Genomic DNA, 22,811 nt, shown 5'->3' with positions numbered 1-22,811 from the left:
GCAGGGACATCCTGCACCCCAAAAATATGAGGGGGCTCAAAGTATGTGAGGATGGCTGGGGGGTGGTCCAACCTGGTCTCAGAGCAGTTTGTATTATTCTGTCAGTAAATCTGAGAATATCCAATTAGTATGATATGTTACGTTTCATATGGTATTTATTAATTTGTGGATGTCCATCGTCCATTTTATATGATATGTTATGAATTACAATTCGTATGATATGTCATGAATTGCAATTCTTATGATATGTTTCGAATTGCAATTCGTACAATATGTTACAAATACCAATTTCTTGTGGCTAACGTTGACTAGGCTAGGGGTTAGGGGATAAGGTTAGGGTTAAGGTGAGGGTTTAGGAATTCGCTTAAAGTGTTATTAAGGTTATGAGGTACCTTAAAGAGTTAGGGAAAGGGTTAGCTAATATGTTAAGTAGTTGCAAAGTAGATAAAAAGTTATAATAAAGTTGTYCATGATGAGATTCGAACACGCAACCTTTGGGTAGCTAGACATTCATGTTATACGCCCACCCTACCACCCTCATTTCATTTTTGACTTAAGTAACCTTCTGCCTTATGTAACCATAGCAAACGTAACATATCAAACTAATTTGAGTGCCCCGGATGTACATTTACTATGTTACGTCTAGTCTATGAGACCAGGCTGAGTGGTCAGGAGGGGGCSTAAGCACCTGAAACAGCTTTTTCCCTGCAATCTAGAGCCATAAYCATTATGCTTCATTCTCTGTAAAAAAAATATTTCTGCATATCTAAACATACCTCTTGAGCTGTCTCTATCCTCCTGACTGGAGGTTATTCTTTTAAAGAAACAAACTATGAATCTCTTCTAAAACCTGTGTAAAAGATTGAAAGGAATGTGAGTCTTATTCAGTACGTTTAGTTATTGCATGCTTTTCTAAAGTCTACCAACCTTGCCAGCACGTATRCCAGCTAAGATAGTTAGACAAGCTACAGTTGAAGTCGGAAGTTTACATACACCTTAGCCAAATACATTTAAACTCAGTTTTTCACAATTCCTGACATTTAMACCTAGTAAAAATTCCCTGTCTTAGGTCAGTTAGGATCACCACTTTATTTTAAGAATGTGAAATGTCAGAATAATAGTAGAGAGAATGATTGATTTATTTCAGCTTTTATTTCTTTCATCACATTCCCAGTGGGTCAGAAGTGTACATACACTCAATTAGTATTTGGTAGCATTGCCTTAAATTGTTTAACTTGGGTCAAACGTTTCGGGTAGCCTCCCACAATCTTCCCACAATAAGTTGGGTGAATTTTGGCCCCTTCCTCCTGACAGAGCTGGTGTAACTGAGTCAGGTTTGTAGGCCTCCTGTCGCCTTCATCGCACACATTTTCTATGGGATTGAGGTCAGGCTTTGTGATGGCTACTCCAATACCTTGACTTTGTTGTCCTTCAGCCATTTTGCCACAACTTTGGAAGTATGCACGGGGCATTGTCCATTTGGAAGACCCATTTGCAACCAAGCTTTAACTTCCTGACTGATGTCTTGAGATGTTGCTTCAATATATCCACATAATTTAGCTTCCTCATGATGCCATCTATTGTGGAAGTGGACCAGTCCTCCTGCAGCAAAGCACCCCCACAACATGATGCTGCACAACGTGCTTCACGGTTGGGATGGTGTTCTTCGGCTTGCAAGACTCCCCCTTTTTCCTACAAACATAACGATGGTCATTATGTCATTATGTTTCATCAGACCAGAGGACATTTCTCTAAGAAAGTACGATCTTTGTCCCCATGTGCAGTTGCAAACTGTAGTCTTGCTTTTTTGTGCGGTTTTGGAGCAGTGGCTTCTTCCTTGCTGAGTGGCCTTTCAGGTTATGTTGATATAGGACTCGTTTTACTGTGGATATAGATACTTTTGTTCCTGTTTCCTCCAGCATCTTCACAAGGTCCTTTGCTGTTGTTTCTGGGATTGATCTGCACTTTTCGACCACCAAAGTACGTTCATCTCTAGGAGACAGAACGCGTCTCCTTCCTGAGCGGTATGACGGCTGCGTGTCCCTATGCGTGTATACTTGCGTACCATTGTTTGTACAGATGAACGTGGTACCTTCAGGTGTTTGGAAATTGCTCCCAAGGATGAACCAGACTTGTGGAGTTCTACAATTTTTTTTCTGAGATCTTGGCTGATTTCTTTTGATTTTCCCATGATGTCAAGCAAAGAGGCACTGCGTTTGGAGCTAGGCCTTGAAATACATCCACAGGTACACCTCCAATTGACTAAAATGATGTCAATTAGCCTATCAGAAGCTTCTAAAGCCATGACATCCTTTTCTGGAATTTTCCAAGCTGTTTAAAGCCACAGTCAACTTAGTGTATGTAAACTTCTGAACCACTGGAACTGTGATACAGTGAAWTGTAAAATTCAAAATAATAGTTTGTTAACAAGAAATTTGTGGAGTGGTTGAAAAACTAGTTTTAATGACTCCAAACTAAGTGTTCGTAAACTTCCGACTTCAACTGTATATATRTATATTCTCTAAGAGCGTTGCACACCTGGATTGCACATTATTCATTTTTTTTTTAAATCTTCAAGCTTTGTCAAGTTGGTTATTGATCACTGCTAGACATCCATTTTCAAGTCTTTCCATAGATTTTCAAGCAGATTTAAGTCAAAACTGTAATTAGGCCACTCAGGAACATTCAATGTCGTCTTGGTAAGCAACTCCAGTGTATATCTGTCCTTGTGTTTTAGGTTATTGTCCAGCTGAAAGGTGAAGTTGTCTCCAAGTGTCTGTTAGAAAGCAGACTGAATGAACCAGGTTTTGTTCKAGGATTTTTCCTGTGCTTAGCTCTATTCCGTTTCTTTTTATCCCCCCAAAAAACTCTAGTACTTGCTGATGACAAACACACCCATAACATGATGCAGCCACCGCCATGCTTGAAAATGTGAAGACTGGTACTCAGTGATGTGTTGGATTTTCCCCAATGATAATGCTTTGTACTCAGAACATAAAGATAATTTCTTTGGCACATTTTTTGCAGTTTTACTTTAGTGCCTTATGGCAAACATGTATGTTTTGGAATATTTTTATTCTGTACAAGCTTCCTTCTTTTCACTCTGTCATTTAGGTTAGTATTGTGGAGTAACTACAATGTTGTTAATCCATCCTCAGTTTTCTCCTWTCMCAGCCAATAAACTTTGTAACTGTTTTAAAATCCCCATTGCCCTCATGGTGATATCCCTGAGCCGTTTCCTTCCTTTCTGGCAACTGAGTTAGGAAGGACGCCTGGTTTTTGTGGTTGAATCTGTGTTTRAAATTCACTGCTCGACTGAGGGACCTTACAGAGTATGGTACAGAGTGTGGTACAGAGATGAGGAAGTCATTTAAAAAATCATATTAAACACTATTATTGCACACAGAGGGAGTCCATGCAACTTCTTATGTGACTTGTTGAGCACATTTCTACTCCTGAATTTATTTAGGCTTGCCATAACAATGAGGTTGAATACTTATTCACTCAAGACATTTCAGCTTTTCATTTTTAATTAATTTGTCAACATGTCTAAAAGCATAATTCCACTTTGACTTTATGGAGTATTGTGTGTCCAGTGACACACAATCTTAATTTAATCCATTTTAAATTCTGGCTGAAACACAATTTTTCTTGTAAAAAGTCAATGGGTGTGAATACTTTCTGAAGGCCAACATGATGTCCTTCTCTATTGAAATGTAATTTGACCCTGCAGAAAATAACTGGACTCCAAAAACGAGCAAATTGTAGTCCACTATAAGGTTGGATTTCCTCTCACTGTTAGCAGTTGGGCTTTTGCACCTGGGCTTCCTGCATATTGCGCTGACAGACAATAACTAATCTCTCCATCATCGCCACTCTAATAATGCCACTTATAAACAAGATGGAATGGATCATTTCACTTTCCCCCCTGTTACCTCTCCACTCTGGACTGCATGACTTGAGGAGCAGGGATTAAGGAACTCAAAATCCATTGGCTCAGTTGAAACCAGCCTGTATATTCCAAACATTGCACCGCACCAGAAAGCATTTTTAGACACATACAGTCATGGTAGTCGACAGGATGATTTTGTTGAGCAAGTGACTTTTGAAAACTGCAATTTGATACCTCCACTTGGACATAGCTGTTGATCTCATGTGATTTCTTAATTCCCAATTTTCTCCAACAATGTCCAAAATCTCCCGTCCTCTCATGGCCTTGCCTGGGACTCTGGGTTGTTGCTGCCAGAGATATGAGTATGTAGGCCCATACGTGGTATTAAAAACCCATAAAAACTGACTGCCAAAAGGTCATTCACTGCAACAGCCAGCCAGTACCAGCCTTCCTTCCTCCTGGGAAAGGTCTGAAGTCTGAACCATGGCCATTCCCACCCTATCTGCTTTCAGTATAGCCGGATACCACTTTTTGGGGCCTGTGAAATCCCACAGTTGTTCCGCAATTACAGCTGCTGTGCATAGAAGAGGGGGGCTTTTTAACAGCGAGGGGGATAGAGTTAACCCAGCTGTGTTGGGGGAGGAATCACAGCTGCAAACTAGACACACCTGTGGCACCGACAGGGATAAGGATATTCACAAGGACAAGCCTAATAAAAAAAATACTTCTAAAGATTTCTCCTTTATGTTGTGGTTTTACTGTCCATGGGCCATATGATACCCATTGAAATTATATAATTAAAATAAGAGTTATGTTTTTTGGTGTGTTTTTTAATTATAAACGTCATAGTTAATACATTAATTCATGTGCAGGTCCCTGATATAATCAAAACATTAAAAACTATTCAACCTAAACTCCAAGGTCATTCACTCTGGTTAAAAAAATGGTATTCAGAAGAGCTCAAATTAAGTCATGATTCCCATTAATAATAAAAACATACATCCATGATTGACACTGGAAATAATGCCACCATTTTCTGCTCTGCAATGTGGAAATGACATTAAAGCAATTTGAAAAGGCGACCTGCGGTCTCTACTGTAATTAAAATATACTACAAAATGGACAAAGGCATCAGTGAACATCGACATAGTGCATAGTTTACATGACAGCATGTGAAAAAGGGTTCCATTTGGAAAGCTGGCAAGCACAACAAAAGGGCAATTTGTTATCACATAGTCAAGTAGGTTCCTGTAGGATAATTAAACGGACGATCTCGAGGTCACTGTTTGGACTCAGCTGTCCCTCTGAGTGTCTGTTCTTCTCCCGGACTCCATCCCCGACACGACTGGCTCAGAGTTTGACAAAAGTTTGGATGTGGTGGCGTCTGCGGCGCTCCTAGGCGGAGGCTCGGCTGTGTGTGCGGCACCGCAGCAGCTCCTTTCTGTGGTCCTCGTGGTGCATTGGTCAGTAGGACTTGGGCTCACAGTGCTCCTGACAGACAGACGAGACCAGGGGAGTGAGAAATAAACTGATCACAGCCTTGCCCAACAGCCCAGAGTCTATTTGAGTATTGGAGCCAAGCTGATCCTCAACACTGGGGCACCTCAGGTGTGCGTGCTTAGTYCCCTCCTGTACTCCCTGTTCACCCACGACTGTGTGGCCAAGCACAACTCCAACACCATCATTAAGTTTGCTGACGACACAACAGTGGTAGGTAGGCCTGATCACTGACAACGATGAGACAGCCTATACGGAGGAGGTCAGAGACCTGGCAGTGTGGTGCCAGGACAACAACCTCTCCCTCAATGTGTGTAAAACAAAGGAGCTGATCGTGGACTACGGGAAAAGGAGGCCTGGTATGGCAACTGCTCAGCAACTGACCGTAAGGCGCTACAGAGGGTAGTGTATACCGCCCAGCACATCACATCACTGAGGACAAGCTTCCTGACATCCAGGACCTATATACTAGGCGGTGTCAGAGGAAGGGCCCCAGAATGTGTCAAAGACTCCAATCCCCCAAGTCATAGACTGTTCTCTCTGCTACCGAACGACAAGGGGTACCGGAGCGCCAAGTCTAAGACCAAAAGGTTCCTTTAACAGCTTCTACCCCCAAGCCATTAGACTGCTGAACAATTAATCAAATGGCCACCCACATGTCAATTTTTTAGTTTGTAAATATTTTCTTAACTCTATTTCTTGAACTGCATTGTTGGTTAAGGGCTTATAAGTAAGCATTTCACAGTAAGGTCTACAACTGTTGTATTCGGCGCATGCGACAAATACAATTTGATTTAGATTTATTGTCAGGTCCATACCTGGTGAGAGAAGTCTCTGTAGCCACCCTTGAGGATAGTGCAGGGCTGGGTATTCGTTCATGCTGTGGTCCACACTGCGCAGGAGGCGACACCTACAGAAGGAGAAAAGCACTCTCTCATGAGGAGAGACTTAATCTCAAATGGAATACATGCAGAAAAAACACATTTCTGGTCAGGAGTCAAAAGCAGATAATAGGTAATCTGCAGATTTGATACACACACACGGACACGAAAACACACACAGGAGGATGTGACAAAAAGGTATGTATRTCACGTTCTGGGTGCTCTTTCGGAGGAGAATTCACAGTGCAGCTCCAACACAAGCCTCTTATCAAATGTGTGGGCTTTTAGCCTCTGGGACAGTATGCTATCCACTGCCTCGTCTGTTTTGGGCAGGCTCAGAGCCCCCTGCAGGTGATGAGAGGGATAACACTAACTCAGACGAACACACTCAGTTCACACTCCACATTGTTATAAACAAAGATTGCACTGCCCAGGGAATTATTCTCACCATAATGTGTCCTCCCTGATACTCATATGGGTAACAGCAGTCCACCACGGCAAAAGACTCAACCAAGCAGCTGAACTTCCCTTCCAGAAGAACACTCATCTGGGACAATGAGAGAATTAAGTATTTTTAGGTATAATGTATCTTCCTGCAAATGTAAGGTGCACTATGTTAGGAGGAGCACTACATCGCATTACGCTTACTGTGTCAACCATGATGTACGTCAAGCCATGGACACATGAGAAAATGAAAGGGCAGGGGAGAGATTCAAAATTGGGGGAAAAGGAAGGAGTCATGTTGGAAGACAGAAAAAAAAGGAAGAATATCTGGGGAAGAATTATTCAAAGCTGTAGCAACAGAGATTGAACCGTGCATTGAATACAGGTTCAAGATTCACACAGGTGCAAACCTCGCTGCATGATCCATTCAGTGACAAAGATTAACACAATGGGGCAAGAGCTGAAGACAAGTCTATGAGATCCAGATCACATCATCAGCTTCCTGCTCCAGGATTTCCATTAATCCATCTGGATCCCCTGGAGAGTGYTGGGTTAGGGGGGAGATGCAGGGTAGATGGGACTTCCCAAGGCACAGGGCTCACTGTCACCTTGGAGCTGAGAGTCYGGAATAGGCATAAAACACTTTGGCTTGCCCTGAGATCTCTTCCTGGGGCCATCTAAACACAGGGGAAACCACAGCAATGCAGTCATTGTAATTCAGGTGAGATACAGAGAATGCGTAACTCCTCAAAAACACATCCACAACAGAGGTGGAGACACTTGAGCAATCCCATTCTGTCATCTAGTGGCCATAGTTGAATAAGCCCCACAGGGCACTGAGCTGTTGCTGAAACGTAATCATTTATGCCATTGAAAGGTTCAATCTCTGACTGATGACAGAATTTAAATAAAGCATATTGTAGCCCTGAATGTCAAAATGCATCCGTTCACATTCTCCTTGTTACTGAATGGACGTTCACTGAATGGAAGCTTTGGACTGCTACACAGCAACCTGAGCTGAGTGAGAAGAGTGTGGTAAACACAATGAGAATCATTAAAAACACATTCATAGGTAGAGTGCGTCCACAGACTGTTCTTTACCAGGAAGGACCGTAACTGGGGCGGCAGCGTAGCCTAGTGGTTAGAGCGTTGGACTAGTAACCGAAAGGTTGCAAGATTGAATCCCCGAGCTGACAAGGTACAAATCTGTCGTTCTGCCCCTGAACAAGGCAGTTAACCCACTGTTCCTAGGCCGTCATTGAAAATAAGAATTTGTTCTTAACTGACTTGCCTGGTAAGGTAAAACATAAACTTCTTAGTGCGACTGCTCCCGGAACAAAGGAGAACATCATTACTTGAGATGATGCAGGTAGCAACACAATACCACTGGGATCCACAGGGCCAATGGGGACCAGGTACTCATCCCTCCACAAATGATAACAGCATTCATACGTGTTTCCAGAATGTTTCTATACACAGGGTTCAAGTTAATGGTGTTCTTGAAGGTGAGAGGAATAAGCCTGGCACCTACAGTAGGTGCAGGAGAGCCCAAGGCCACTGGAGAAGAAGTAGGCTTATCTGCAAACCAACAGGAAATAATGTGCCAAAAAAGCATGAAATGGTGAGGATGGAGTGAAAACAGCATATCACGATGCAATGACATACAAAAGACAAACAAAGACAAAGGAGTGGCAACTGAAATTAAAATGGTGCAACATTTTACTGAAAGTGCAAAGCCTCTGCTACTTTACCTGAGTTTGTGGACAGAATATGCAACGCACACACCAGCATAGATGGTCATACACTCTGAACTTATGCCCAGCCAAGACTGGCGTCTCGGGTCTTCCTACCTTGGGAGTTAGAGGTCTTAACGGGTCCAAAAAGTTGGGAATGGATCCGTGGCTTTCCCGCCTGACCGATATGCATAAATACATTTTCAAAAAACAGAGACCCGTTCCAAATGGACGCGAGAACAGTCAGACCCTTTCCGAAAAGTAGTGTGGAAAACAGACCCAAACAGACCTGTGCTGGTTCGGATCCGAGACCTGTTCAGATCCTTGCCATTGTCTCCTCTGCTTTTCTTTGGGGGTTTCCCCTGGGTTGCTGACTTGCTGTCAAGCATTTTTTGTGTGTGAATGAATAGGCCTTTGTAAAACGAATTGCTCACCTTTGTGTGGTGATCCCTGTGCAGCAGCATCGTCTACACTCCCAGTGCTGAGGTTGGACAGGTCCAGACATCGCCGAGGAGTGTCACTAAGTAATGCAGGCGATGCATGGGATAAAGATGGATAAATATGGAGGTATAAAGATCATGGTTGTAGGTTTAGCCTAGTCTTATTCCCAAGTCATGGCACTAGCTCTCGAGAACTCAAGGGGGCCCAAAATGGCATATGCGCCAGTCCTCTGTCCTTGGGTTCTCAGCTGATTGTATGGACAGCTGGATCCATGTGAAGGAGAATCCAGATAGATAGATGGGGGGGAGGGGGGGGGGGCTAACGATATTGGAATACTAAGCTAACATATGTGATTGTTTTTAAGATGGTCATACCATGGCTCATTTAGCTTATTTGATTAGAATTTTAGGACCCCTTTAGTAAAAAAAAAAATCTAAACGAATTATTTGATAAAACATTGAACTTGGCCTTTACTACAATGAGAAACACATTGAATAACAACAAGACAGCTCAGGAACGAGTCCCGTACACTTGTGTTTTATATTAGTTTGCTGTGTTGTAAAGTTCAGTAACAATACTTTAAAGTATCTACTTAACTACTAAGTCGTTTTTTGGTGTATGCCGTACTTTACCATTTATATTTAACTACTTTTACTTTACTTCACTACATTCTAAAGAAAATAATTGTATTTTTTACTCCATACATTTCTCTGACATATCCAAAAGTACTTGTTAACATTTTACGGAGGGGAAATGGTCCAATTCACACACTTATCAAGAGAACATCCCTGGCCATCCCTACTGCCTTCTGATCTGGCGGACTCACTAAATCAAATCAAATGTCTTTATATAGCCCTTCTTACATCAGCTGATATCTCAAAGTGCTGTAACAGAAACCAGCCTAAACCAAACAGCAAGCAATGCAGGTGTAGAAAGCACGGTGGCTAGGAAAAACTCCTAGAAGTCCAAAACCTAGGAAGAAACCTAGAGAGGAACCAGGCTATGAGGGTGTGCCAGTCCTCTTCTGGCTGTGCCGGTGGAGATTTAACAGAACAATGGCCAAGATGTTCAAATGTTCATAAATGACCAGCATGGTCAAATAATAATAATCACAGTATTGTCGAGGGTGCAGCAAGTCAGCACCTCAGGAGTAAATGTCAGTTGGCTTTTCATAGCCGATCATTAAGAGTATCTCTACCGCTCCTGCGGTCTCTAGAAAGTTGAAAACAGCAGGTCTGGGACAGGTAGCATGTCCGGTGAACAGGTCAGGGTTCCATAGCCGTACTTTTTTTTTTTCATACTTTTGAAACTTACAGTAAGTATATTTAAAACCAAATACTTTTAGACTTTTACTCAAGTAATATTTTACTGGATTACTTTCACTTGAGTAATTTTCTATTAAGGTATCTTTACTTTCACTCAAGTATGACTTTTGAGTACTTTTCCACCACTGTTAGGTTGTAGTTCAAACGGTGCACATCAGCATAATCAAATTGAAACGAGTCCCGTGACACTTGTTGGGGGCGTAGAGCAAAACGGAGTCTCCCCTTTCCATAGCGTGGTCATAATAATTCTTGGGATGCCCTACCCCATTGATGTTTACATTTAAAATGGTTAAGGTAAGGGTTATAGTTAGGGTGAGTAAAGGTAGGGGTTTAAGGATCTTTGATTTTTTTTAAAATAGAAGAGCGGTAACCATGACAACGATAACACCACGTGATTGAAAAATGGAAAAGGGACAAAGGGCGGTTTTCAGAGCAGCAAGCTATACTTCAGCGGTTTGACGACCTAAAACATATTTTCTATCACAAAAATAATACAACTGCTGCTCGCAAATTTAGACAGGAAGCATGGCATAAAATTGCCGATTCAGTCAACGCTTAAGTAGCTGCCATATAGACAACCTACAGTACCCAGTGAGTGGCAAGTTAGCCCCTGTAGCTGTAGCTAATATTATGTTGGATAGAATGTTATGCTAGCTAGCGGTGGATTGATTGGTTAATAAGGACCCAACCGTTTAAAAAAAAAAATCGCCTAAAACGTCATACCCAAATCTAACTGCCTGTAGCTCAGGACCTGAAGCAAGGATATGCATATTCTTGATGCCATTTGAAAGGAAACACTTTGAAGTTTGTGGAAACGTGAAATTAATGTAGGACAATATAACACATTAGATCTGGTAAAATATAATACAAAGAAAAAAAACATGCGTTTTTTGTACAATCATCTTTGAAATGCAAGAGAAAGAACATAATGTATTATATTCCAGGCACAATTTAGATTTTGTCCACTAGATGACAGCAGTGTATATGCAAAGTTATAGACTGATCCAATGAACCATTGAATATCTGTTAAAAATGTTGTATCAAGACTGCCCAAATGTGCCTAATTTGGGCCTGCATATTTAGTTAGAAGAAATTCTTGTTAACAGGCAATATTAAGTAGGGAAATTGAGTCACTTCTCTTGTGTTCAGTGTAAGCAGAGTCAGGGTAAATGCAGCAGTTTGGGCCGCCTGGCTCGTTGCGAACTGTGTGAAGACCATTACTTCCTAAGACCGTAATTAATTTGCCAGAATCTTACATAATTATGACATAACATTGAAGGTTGTGCAATGTAACAGCAATATTTAGACTTAGGGTTGCCACCCTTTCGATAAAATACGGAACGGTTCCGTATTTCACTGAAAGAATAACCTTTTTTCTTTGTTGAAATTATAGTTTCCGGATTTGACCATATTAATCACCAAAGGCTCGTATTTCTGTGTGTTTATTATATTATAATTAAGTCTATGATTTAATATGATAGAGCAGTCTGACTGAGCGGTGGTAGGCAGCAGCAGGCTCGTACGCATTCATTCAAACAGCACTTTCCTGCATTTGCCAGCAGCTCTTCGCAATGCTTGAAGCATAGCGTTGTTTATGACTTCAAGCCTATCAACTCCCGAGATTAGGCTGGCAATACTATAGTGCCTATAAGAACATACAATAGTCAAAGGTATATGAAATACAAATGGTATAGAGAGAAATAGTCCTATAAATTCCTATAATAACTGCAACCTAAAACTTAACTGGGAATATTGAAGACTCATGTTAAAAGGAACCACCAACTTTCATATGTTCTCATGTTCTGAGCAAGGAACTTAAACGTTAGCTTTTTTACATGGCACATATTGCACTTTTACTTTTTTCTCAAGAAAGAATGTGTTTTTGCATTATTTAAACCAAATTTAACATGTTTCATTATTTATTTGAGACTAAATAGATTTTTTTTATTTATGTATTATATTAAGTTAAAATAAAAGTGTTCATTCAGTATTGTTGTAATTGTCGTTATTACAAATATATATTTAAAAAATTGTCTGTTTAATCGGTATCGGCTTTTTTGGTCCTCCAATAATCAGTATCGGCGTTGAAAAATCATAATCGGTCAACCTCTAATCTGGAGTAAAACGAAGTTGGGTGCAGGTCAAGGTGAAATATAAGAATATGGTACAAACAAGTGAGTTGCACAGTCAGTGCCCCTAACTCTCCACTGTGACGTTTTGTCAAGATACAGATGTACAATGTAATCTCTGATTCCAGACCAAATAAAGCAGAGAGGCGTATGACCAGGGAAGGCTCACTACAACCTGGCTTTTCTGCTGCAAAGGAACATATGGATGAAACCCAACAGTTCTGTTCCACTATAGACTGTATGACAGGAGAAACCTCCGAGCTTGAGTCAACACTGTCCCGCTCAAACTTTGTGAGGCAAGATCCTTTGGGATCATCTCTGCGTCTTTTATTAGATCTGGCATGGACCTCACCTTGGTTTTAACAAGAGCATTATGCTTTTGCAGTGCTAGCAAACCACATGACATCAGAGGAGACAGCAGCAGAATCTGGGTCCAAAGTGTCTTTGAGTAATGTGAGTTATGAAAAGCTATAGAAAACATTCAAGCAGTGGTTACTTAGCCTACAGTACTTTTGTTATTTTGACCGCTGTATGTTTTAGGTACCAGTCATATACATTGATAATGCAGAAGAAATCACGTCAGAATCCTCTACACATGAGGTAGGCATAATACCGTTTATTTAGAAGAGATTTGTGCGGTTGGAAAATGTTTGTGGAATTTGTTAAATACATTTATTGATGTATACATTATCATTGAAAGTGAAAAAGTATTCTGTAAGTGGCCTAATCAGTAATCAGACATCATGGATAAAGATAATGGCCTAAACATTACACCTCATAGGGTCCAGGCATAAACGAGAACCTGCCTGAGGCCACAGCATCCACTTCCAAAACATGGGACAGAGGTAAGATTATTACACTAACTCAATGATAAGTTGTTGAAAAAAAGTGTTTGCCATATAAGGCCTTATTTCTACATTATGAATACAATGTACTGAGAAAATGTGTGAAATGGCAGCTGTTAAACAATTACAATTATGCATTTGATTTAAATCAATGTTTTTCAGGGTGACAAACAAAGAAAGCCCTCAAATGTCAATATGAAGGACTTGTATATTAAATACTTGCAACAGGAGATCAACTACAGGAAATTCAAGACGCAAAAGATTACCTTGGAGATTAAATTACTTGAGAAACAATTAAATGTACATTTCACAATTTAATGTTTACAGGATGTCATAAAAAAAAGCAGTATCATGTTTGTATAATTGTAGAAGGATGGTTAAATAAATAATAAACTAAGAGCTTTGTATGAACAGTAAGTCAAACTTGGTGGAATTCAAGGCCCAAGATTGGGGAAACTAACTGGATATCCGTTCGGGAATGTATATTAACTTTCCACATCACTTCAACAACCAGTTCTCATGTTTCTAATTTAACCAATTTAGGATTTATTCTAGTGATGCACCGATATGACATTTTTGGCCGATACCGATATCCGGTATTTTCCTTTCCCCAAAAAACGATACCTATATTAAAAATTTTAGCTGCCTTTTAAGCATTCTAGTAGTTAAAAAGTTAACACACACACGGACGGACGCAGCGGTCTAAGGCACTGCATCTGAGTGCAGGCTGTATCACATCCGGCCGTGATTGGGAATCCCATAGGGCAGCACACAATTGGCCCAGCGTTGTCCGGGGTAGGCCGTCATTGTAAATAAGAATTTGTTCTTAACTGACTTGCCTAGTTAAATAAAAGGTTACACACACACACACACCACACTGACCATAAAATTATTTTGTTGGCATTTACGTATGTTCCCATTAACAGTAAAATATAATCAAAACCTATTTCTTTCACTTACTTGCTGTGCTGTTTCGTTGTTCATTTGTTCAGGACCTGAATATGACTGCACGTCACATAATCATTTAACCACATGAAGCTAGCTGGCTGCTTACAACATTAGCTTTGGGCAACACGGTTTAGTAGCTGGCTAGCTATTTATTTTCATGAACTGAAGTTCAATTTCAATAGACGAACTACAAGTGGCAACCTAGCTAATACTTACTCACAAGGATTCCTAAATCATTGCTAAGAATGATGAAAATGACAGCAGTTTCTACTGGTCATTGTTTTCAGGCTGGTTGTATTGGTGCTAGCTAGGTACCAAGCTAAAGCTAGCTACCCCAGAAGTTGCCGTCGAACAAACGATGCTTTATTACAAACGCGGTATTGAAAACACATCGTTCATGGCCGGTGTTTGCTTGTTTGCATACTTTTTTATACAGCTTTGACAGTACTACTGTATCTTTTTTGACACATGCAAAGACCCATAGTATTGTAACGACCCTGGGTTTATAAGCGCGATATCGACTCTGCCGCTGGAGCATTCTTTTGCGGCACAGTCGATAGCACGCTGGACTTCGGGCTAGAAGGTCAAGGGTTCGAGGCCTGCTCCCTGCCTGTTTCATTACATTGGTGTCAGAAGTGATCGAACCTTGCATCCACGACAGTGCGTGTGCTTGGTCGGTGAGCGCGTTCCTATAAGACGTTGAGTCGCAAGCTAGCGCGAGGACACGCTCTTTGAAAGGAGGGAGTAGTGTAACGACCCTGGGTTTATAAGCGTGGATATCAACTCTGCCGTTCGAGTATGCTTTTGGAGCACAGTCGATAGCGTGCTGGACTTCGGGCTAGAAGGTCGAGGGTTCGAGACCTGCTCCCTGCCTGTTTCATTACAGTATGTATGTCGTGAAGCTAGTAGTAGTGACGCTATTACTGTGTAACTCTGGTAGGGCAACATCTGAAAAATAGCGCACTTGGTAGTGTGTGCTCGACCAGTCGGCGAAAGCCAACATCACCCACGACAGAGAACGGTTGATTGTCAAGGGCAATGAATTCCATTATCTTGGCTTTAATGGATGTTGCCATTGAGTTGTCTTGCTGAAATGTTCTTACTATTTCAAAAGACTGCTCGACTTGTTGACTGCTCGATCCACACAGCAGACATTGTGGGCTAAGTTAGGAATGCTGTGTTGCACGTGAAGCCTTTGTTTCTCTTCTCAGTCATGAACCACAAGGAACATAAATTAATCATGCTTATGTTGTTATTGCAATCTTCCAGTTTAACTTTTTTAATAAATGTCCCTTTTTCAAATAAACATTGGTCAACAGATTCCTTCTTTCGATACCATTTACTAATCTCTGGAGAGCATATTCTTGCAGTGTCTGTAGTCACTCATTTTTGTTCAGTCACTTAGTGGAGCGAGTCCTCTCTTACCCTCTTGGCTTTTTGGGGTGAAATGATCATAACACTTGTCTGCATGATGTAAAGAGCCAAGCAGCGATGCTATCCCTGATTGCTGTACCAGTTTGTTGATCACAGTGAACAGGCTCTGGGTTTTTGCAGGGCATCCAAWTGATACAGGGTGGTACCTCCTTACAAATGATGGCAATGTTATGAAGGACTATGCATTCCACTACTATGTCACTGACGGTACAGTGTTCTCTCTTGGAGTATGTTGAAGTCATTCACAGATCCAGGCCACTTTGCCTCAATGTTTGTGATAAGACATTGCAAATTAGAAACAATCTGGAAGATATTTAAATGCTTTGAGTTTTCATTTTCACATGAGATTTGCTATAGGAATATATTTAAAAAATGTTTAATTTATTTGGCAGAGTTGAGAGCATAGCATTTACATCTTCGTCAATAATAACCGCACATTTATCCTATGAAATTCTGTTTTGTGAAATCCAATCTGGTCTCAGAGCATTTCGTATTGATCTGGACCTAAAGGTTGTGAGTGTGAATCTAATCTCGGACAACTATCATTTTAGTTCATGAGCAACTTTTCAACTATTTACTACTTTTTAGCTACTTTGCAACTAAACTCAGCAAAAAAAGAAACGTCCTCTCACTGTCAACTGCGTTTATTTTCAGCAAACTTAACATGCGTAAATATTTGTATGAACATAACAAGATTAAACAACTGAGACATAAACTGAACAAGTTCCACAGACATGTGACTAACATAAATTGAATAATGTGTCCCTGAATAAAGGGGGGGTCAAAATCAAAAGTAACAGTCAGTATCTGGTGTGGCCACCAGCTGTATTGCAGTGCATCTCCTCCTTATGGACTGCACTAGATTTGACAGTTCTTGCTGTTCTTGCAGTTCTTGATGTTACTCCTCTCTTCCACCAAGGCACCTGCAAGTTTCCAGACATTTCTGGGGGGAATGGCCCTAGCCCTCACCCTCCGATCCAACAGGTCCCAGACGTGCTCAATGGGATTGAGATCCKGGCTCTTCGCTGGCYATGGCARAACACTGACATTCCTGTCTTGCAGGAAATCACTCACAGAACGAGCAGTATGGCTGATGGCATTGTCATGCTGGAGGGTCATGTCAGGATGAGCCTGCAGGAAGGGTACCATAAGAGGGAAGAGGATGTCTTCCCTATAACGCACAGCGTTGAGATTGCCTGCAATGACGACAAGCTCAGTCCGATGATGCTCTGAACACACCGCCACACACCATGATGGACCCTCCACCTCCAAATCGATCCCACTCCAGAGTACAGGCCTCGGTGTAACACTCATTCCTTCGACGATAAATGCGAATCCGACTATCACCCCTGGTGAGACAAAACCGCTACTCATCAGTGAAGAGCACTTTTTGTCAGTCCTGTCTGGTCCAGCTACGGTGGGTTTGTGCCCATAGGCGACGTTGTTGCCGGTGATGTCTGGTGAGGACCAGCCTTACAACAGGCCTACAAGCCCTCAGTCCAGCCTCTCTCAGCCTATTGCGGACAATCTGAGCACTGATGGAGGGATTGTGCGTTCCTGGTGTAACTCGGGCAGTTGTTGTTGCCTTCCTGTACCTGTCCCGCAGGTGTGATGTTCGGACGTACCGATCCTGTCCAGGTGTTGTTACACGTGGTCTGCCACTGCGAGGGCGATCAGCTGTCAATCCTGTCTCCCTGTAGYGCTGTCTTAGGCGTCTCACAGTACTGACATTGCAATTTATTGCCCTGGCCACATCTGCAGTCTTCATGCCTCTTTGCAGCATGCCTAAGGCATGTTCACGCAGATGAGCAGGGACCCGGGGCATCTTTCTTTTGGTGTTTTTCAGAGTCAGTAGGAAGGCCTCTTTAGTGTCCTAAGTTTTCATAACTGTGACCTTAATTGCCTAACGTCTGTAAGCTGTTAGTGTTTTAATGACCATTCCACAGGTGCATGTTCATTAATTGTGTATGGTTCATTGAACAAGCATGGGAAACAATGTTTAAATCCTTTACAATGAAGATTTGTGAAGTTATTTGGATTTTTACGAATTGTCTTTGAAAGACAGGGTCCTGAAAAAGGAAAAAAAAAATCTTTTTTTCTGAGTTTACTTAGCATGTTAGCTAACCCTTCCCCTAACCTTAACATTAACCCTTTAACCGAACTCCTAAACTTAACCCTAACCCAAGGGGGGGGCATAGTACGGCAAATGATTTAATCTTTTYTTTTTTAACCTTTTTTTCTCCCCAATTTTGTGGTATCCAATTGGTAGTTAGTCTTGTCCCATCGCTGCAACTCCCGTACGGACTCAGGAGAGGTGAAGGTCGAGAGCCATGCGTCATCCGAAACACGACCCAGCCAAGCTGCACTGCTTCTTGACACAATTCCGCTTAACCCAGAAGCCAGCCGCACCAATGTGTCAGAGGTAACACCGTGCACCAAGCGACCATGTCAGCGTGCAGGCGCCCAGCCCGCCACAGGAGTCGCTAGAGCGCGATGGGATAAGGAAATCTYGGCCTGCCAAACCCTCTCCTAACCCGGACAACTGTGCGCTGCCTCATGGGTCTCCAGTCACGGCCAGCTGTGACATAGCCTGGGATCAAACCAAGGTCTGTAATGACGCCTCAAGCACTGCGAAGCAGTGCCTTAGACCGCTGCGCCACTCGGGAGTCCCCTGCAGATTGATTTTAACAAACAATTGGTCCCCCAAAAAATGCATCCCTCCGTTGAATTTCAAAATCCCGACGTGGCCCTCGAGTCAACTAGTTTGTCCACCCCTTAGTATTAGGTAGTCCTGGTGTTAATAATTATTTAACTAGTTTACAGTTTAACTTACTCCCAAAGCATTGACCTAACCTTACTATCAATGAATACATCACCTGCTATTCTATAAAAACTATTACATTTCTTGTTGAGAGCAAATGACCAAGGAACGACACGAAATGAAGGAGAATTCTTGCCAGTGAGAAGTATACTCTCCATATGGCTCTCCGTATTTGCTCAAGTTTCCTGCGTCATCGACTATGCATAAATTCTACACACGTGGAAAATGTTTAATCAATGCACAGTGTTTGCATTACTGTAAGCCCACAGCTGCGGAGTGTATCGTTGCTCAACGATGGTGCCAACAGATGGTGCCAACAGTATGCATTACAATGAGACGAGAAGTGATACCTTTCATTATTGTATTCTTCAGAAAAACAGGATTTTGTATGTCTTTGAACAAACGCTTGTGCCCCGATGTCAATTGGATCTAGTAAAAATGGAAACGCTGCATGCAAATGCTTAAAGAAATGTTCATTTGTACAGACAGAACTTTAAAATAAAAGCCTTAGAATCTTCAAAATAAAAGCCCCCAAATAAAAAAGCCCTAGGATTCAACTTTTTTTATTTTATTACCTGATATGAATAATAATTGTATCAACTACTAAAATTAATAAAAAATGGCAATAGAAAACAAGTTTGTTTTCCCATTCACTTCAGAATAAATACTCTAACTTCTGGAATATTAGCTTGCTAGCTAGATCTAAATGTACAGAATGGTTACCTGGAGGAAAATGGGGGAGGTTCATGCTTTTAAAATTTCAGTCAAGGGGAGGGTTTATTTTATTTTTTTAACTAGTCCAGGGGAGGGTCATGTACAGTGCATTCGGAATGTGATATTTCAGTTTTTATTTTTAATACATTTGCACATAAAAAAAAAAAAAACAGTTTTCACTTTGTCGTTATGGGGTATTGTGTGTAGATTGAGGATTTTTTAAATGTAATTAATTTTAAGATGAGGCTGTAACGTAACAAAATGTGGGTCTGAATACTTTCCTAATGGACAGTAATTGGTAACTGATAAAATTTCAATATTTCTCAGTGTTTTAGAATTATTTGCATATTAGGCTATATATCGATGTGTGCCCGATGCCGCCCCTCATCTCTGATTCGCCACTGGGCGGGCAATATCATTGCGCCTATAGGCTATTTAGTGTGGTCTCAAGCAAATGATCCATAGCATATGGGCTACGAAGTGCATGCTGGGAGAAGCACAGAGCAAAGTTATATTTCTAAGATAGCTGCTGGGATGGTGTAAATAAAACTTGGCTGCGCACTGCAATGGATATTCCAACCCTGAGCCCCGGCCTACTCTGCTCTTGCAGATCAAAAACTTTTTTGTGTGCTGCTTAACCAATGGCTGTGCTGTGTAGGGCTACAGTGGTAGTTCAGGAGGAGAGTCAAAGGTTTCTTCTGATTTTTTTGTTGTTGATAAGGCATAGTCGAAAATAAAGCACTATATTGCGCGCATCTAGCCTATAGCCTGTGTTCTGTTCAGTTTGAGGAGAGCACGAAGATAAGGAGGAGGACCAGAGGTCAACTTTGATAGCTTGCTACTACTATAATTGATTTTATTAAAAGCAATTATGTTTCTTGCCCATGATGTACACTGAAAAAAATATATAAACGCAACAAACATCCCATGTTTCATGAGCAGAAATGAGAGATGCCATACATTTTCCATACACACAAAAAGCTTATTTCTCTAAATGCTGTTAGTGAGCATTTCTTCTTTGCCAAGATAATCCATCCACTTGACAGGTGTGGCATATCAAGAAGCTGATTAAACAGCATGGTCAATACATAGTTGCACCTTGTGCTGGGGACAATAAAAGGCCACTAAAATGTGCCGTTTTGTCACACAACACAATGCCACAAATGTCTCAAGTTTTGAGGCAGCGTGCAATTGGCATGCTTACTGCAGGAATGTCCACCAGAGCGGTTGCCAGATAATTTAATGTTAATTTTTCGACCATAAACTGCCTCCAACGTCGTTTTAGAGAATTTGTCAGTAGGTCCAACGGGCTTCACAACCGCAGACCACGTGTAACCACGCCAGCCCAGGACCTCCAGATCTGGCTTCTTCATCTGCAGGATCGTCTGCGACCAGCCAATTGGACAACTGATGAAACTGTGGGTTTTCACAAATTAAGAATTTCTGCACACACTGTCAGAAACTGTCTCAGGGAAGCTCATCTGCTTGGTCTTCATCACCAGGTCTTGACCTGACTGCAGTTTGGCGTTGTAACCGACTTCAGTGGGCAAATGCTCGATGGCCACTGGAGAAGTGTGGACTTCACGGATGAATCCCGGATTCAACTGTACCGGGCAGATGGCAGACAGCATGTATGGCATTGTGTGGGTGAGTGGTTTGCTGATATCAACATTGTGAACAGAGTGCCCCATGGTGGCGGAGGGGTTATGGTATGGGCAAGCATACGCTACGGACAACAAACACAATTGCATTGTATCAATGGCAATTTGAATGCACAGAGATACTGTGACGAGATCCTGAGGCCCATTGTCGTGCCATTCATCTGCCGCCATCACCTCATGTTCCAGGATGATAATGCACGGCTCCATGTCGCGAGGATCTGTACACAATTCCTGGAAGCTGAAAATGTCCCAATTCTTCCAAGGCCTGCATACTGTTAGGTTCTAATTTTTCAGAGTGTTGAACTCACGGACACTAGAGAAGCTTAACCAAGTTTAATTCTTCCAAAGAGTCGACACAGCTGTATTCAGACCCAAACATGTTTCCAACATTACAAATATACACTGCTCAAAAAAATAAAGGGAACACTAAAATAACACATCCTATATGTGATATTCTTTTCTTTACATAGTTGAATGTGCTGACAACAAAATCACACAAAAATTATCAATGGAAATCAAATTTATCAACCCATGGAGGTCTGGATTTGGAGTCACACTCAWTATTAAAGTGGAAAACCACACTACAGGCTGATCCAACTTTGATGTAATGTCCTTAAAACAAGTCAAAATGAGGCTCAGTAGTGTGTGTGGCCTCCACGTGCCTGTAGGACCTCCCTACAACGCCTGGGCATGCTCCTTGATGAGGTGGCGGATGGTCTCCTGAGGGATCTCCTCCCAGACCTGGACTAAAGTATCCGCCAACTCCTGGACAGTCTGTGGTGCAACGTGGGCTTGGTGGATGGAGCGAGACATGATGTCCCAGATGTGCTCAATTGGATTCAGGTCTGGGGAACGGGCGGGCCAGTCATAGCATCAATGCCTTCCTCTTGCAGGAACTGCTGACACACTCCAGCCACATGAGGTCTAGCATTGTCTTGCATTAGGAGGAACCCAGGGCCAACCGCACCAGCATATGGTCTCACAAGGGGTCTGAGGATCTCATCTCGGTACCTAATGGCAGTCAGGCTACCTCTGGCGAGCACATGGAGGGCTGTGCGGCCCCCAAAGAAATGCCACCCCCCACACCATGACTGACCCACCGCCAAACCGGTCATGCTGGAGGATGTTGCAGGCAGCAGAACGTTCTCCACGGCGTCTCCAGACTCGGTCACATCTGTCACATGTGCTCAGTGTGAACCTGCTTTCATCTGTGAAGAGCACAGGGCGCAGTGGCGAATTTGCCAATCTGGTGTTCTCTGGCAAATGCCAAACGTCCTGCACGGTGTTGGGCTGTAGCACAACCCCACCTGTGGATGTCGGGCCCTCATACCACCCTCATGGAGTCTGTTTTCTGACCGTTTGAGCAGACACATGCACATTTGTGGCCTGCTGGAGTTCATTTTGCAGGGCTCTGGCAGTGCTCCTCCTGCTCCTCCTTGCACAAAGGCGGAGGTAGCGGTCCTGCTGCTGGGTTGTTGCCCTCCTACGGCCTCCTCCACGTCTCCTGATGTACTGGCCTGTCTTGGTAGCGCCTCCATGCTCTGGACACTTTGCTGACAGACACAGCAAACTTTCTTGCACAGCTCGCATTGATGTGCCATCCTGGATGAGCTGCACTACCTGAGCCACTTGTGTGGGTTGTAGACTCCGTCTCATGCTACCACTAGAGTGAAAGCACCGCCAGCATTCAAAAGTGACCAAAACATCAGCCAGGAAGCATAGGAACTGAGAAGTGGTCTGTGGTCACCACCTGCAGAACCACTCCTTATTGGGGGTGTCTTGCTAATTGCCTATAATTTCACCTGTTGTCTATTCCATTTGCACAACAGCATGTGAAATGTATTGTCAATCTAGTGTTGCTTCCTAAGTGGACAGTTTGATTTCACAGAAGTGTGATTGACTTGGAGTTACATTGTGTTGTTTAAGTGTTCCCTTTATTTTTTTGAGCAGTGTATATACTCCACTTTAGGCACTCCTCCTTCTCTCCAATCCTTACATCTTATGGTTCGACAGGAAGACGAAGTGACAGAGTAATAAACCGTTCTG

At 42.3% G+C, this 22,811-nt stretch overlaps 2 long non-coding RNA genes across 3 annotated transcripts; one reads left to right on the top strand and one right to left on the bottom strand.

Annotated features, from left to right (window-relative positions):
* Positions 1–4,701: 4,701 nt before the first annotated feature.
* LOC111950075 (uncharacterized) lies at positions 4,702–8,974 on the bottom strand. Of its 2 annotated transcripts, XR_002875455.2 has the most exons (4): positions 8,466–8,974; positions 6,719–6,817; positions 6,208–6,615; positions 4,702–5,383 (listed from the first exon to the last, which is right to left on the bottom strand). It is a non-coding gene; the product is annotated as an uncharacterized lncRNA (long non-coding RNA). The 2 variants fall into 2 exon arrangements; XR_011473989.1 differs by having other exon boundaries at positions 6,719–8,973.
* Positions 8,975–12,499: 3,525 nt separating this feature from the next.
* LOC111950301 (uncharacterized) lies at positions 12,500–13,469 on the top strand. Its single transcript, XR_002875479.1, has 3 exons — positions 12,500–12,942; positions 13,124–13,187; positions 13,350–13,469. It is a non-coding gene; the product is annotated as an uncharacterized lncRNA (long non-coding RNA).
* Positions 13,470–22,811: the final 9,342 nt, after the last annotated feature.

The sequence above is a fragment of the Salvelinus sp. IW2-2015 genome, linkage group LG23 (genome assembly GCF_002910315.2).
Source record: "Salvelinus sp. IW2-2015 linkage group LG23, ASM291031v2, whole genome shotgun sequence".
NCBI classification, from domain to species: domain Eukaryota; kingdom Metazoa; phylum Chordata; class Actinopteri; order Salmoniformes; family Salmonidae; genus Salvelinus; species Salvelinus sp. IW2-2015.
This window is presented reverse-complemented; position numbering and strand designations above follow the sequence as displayed.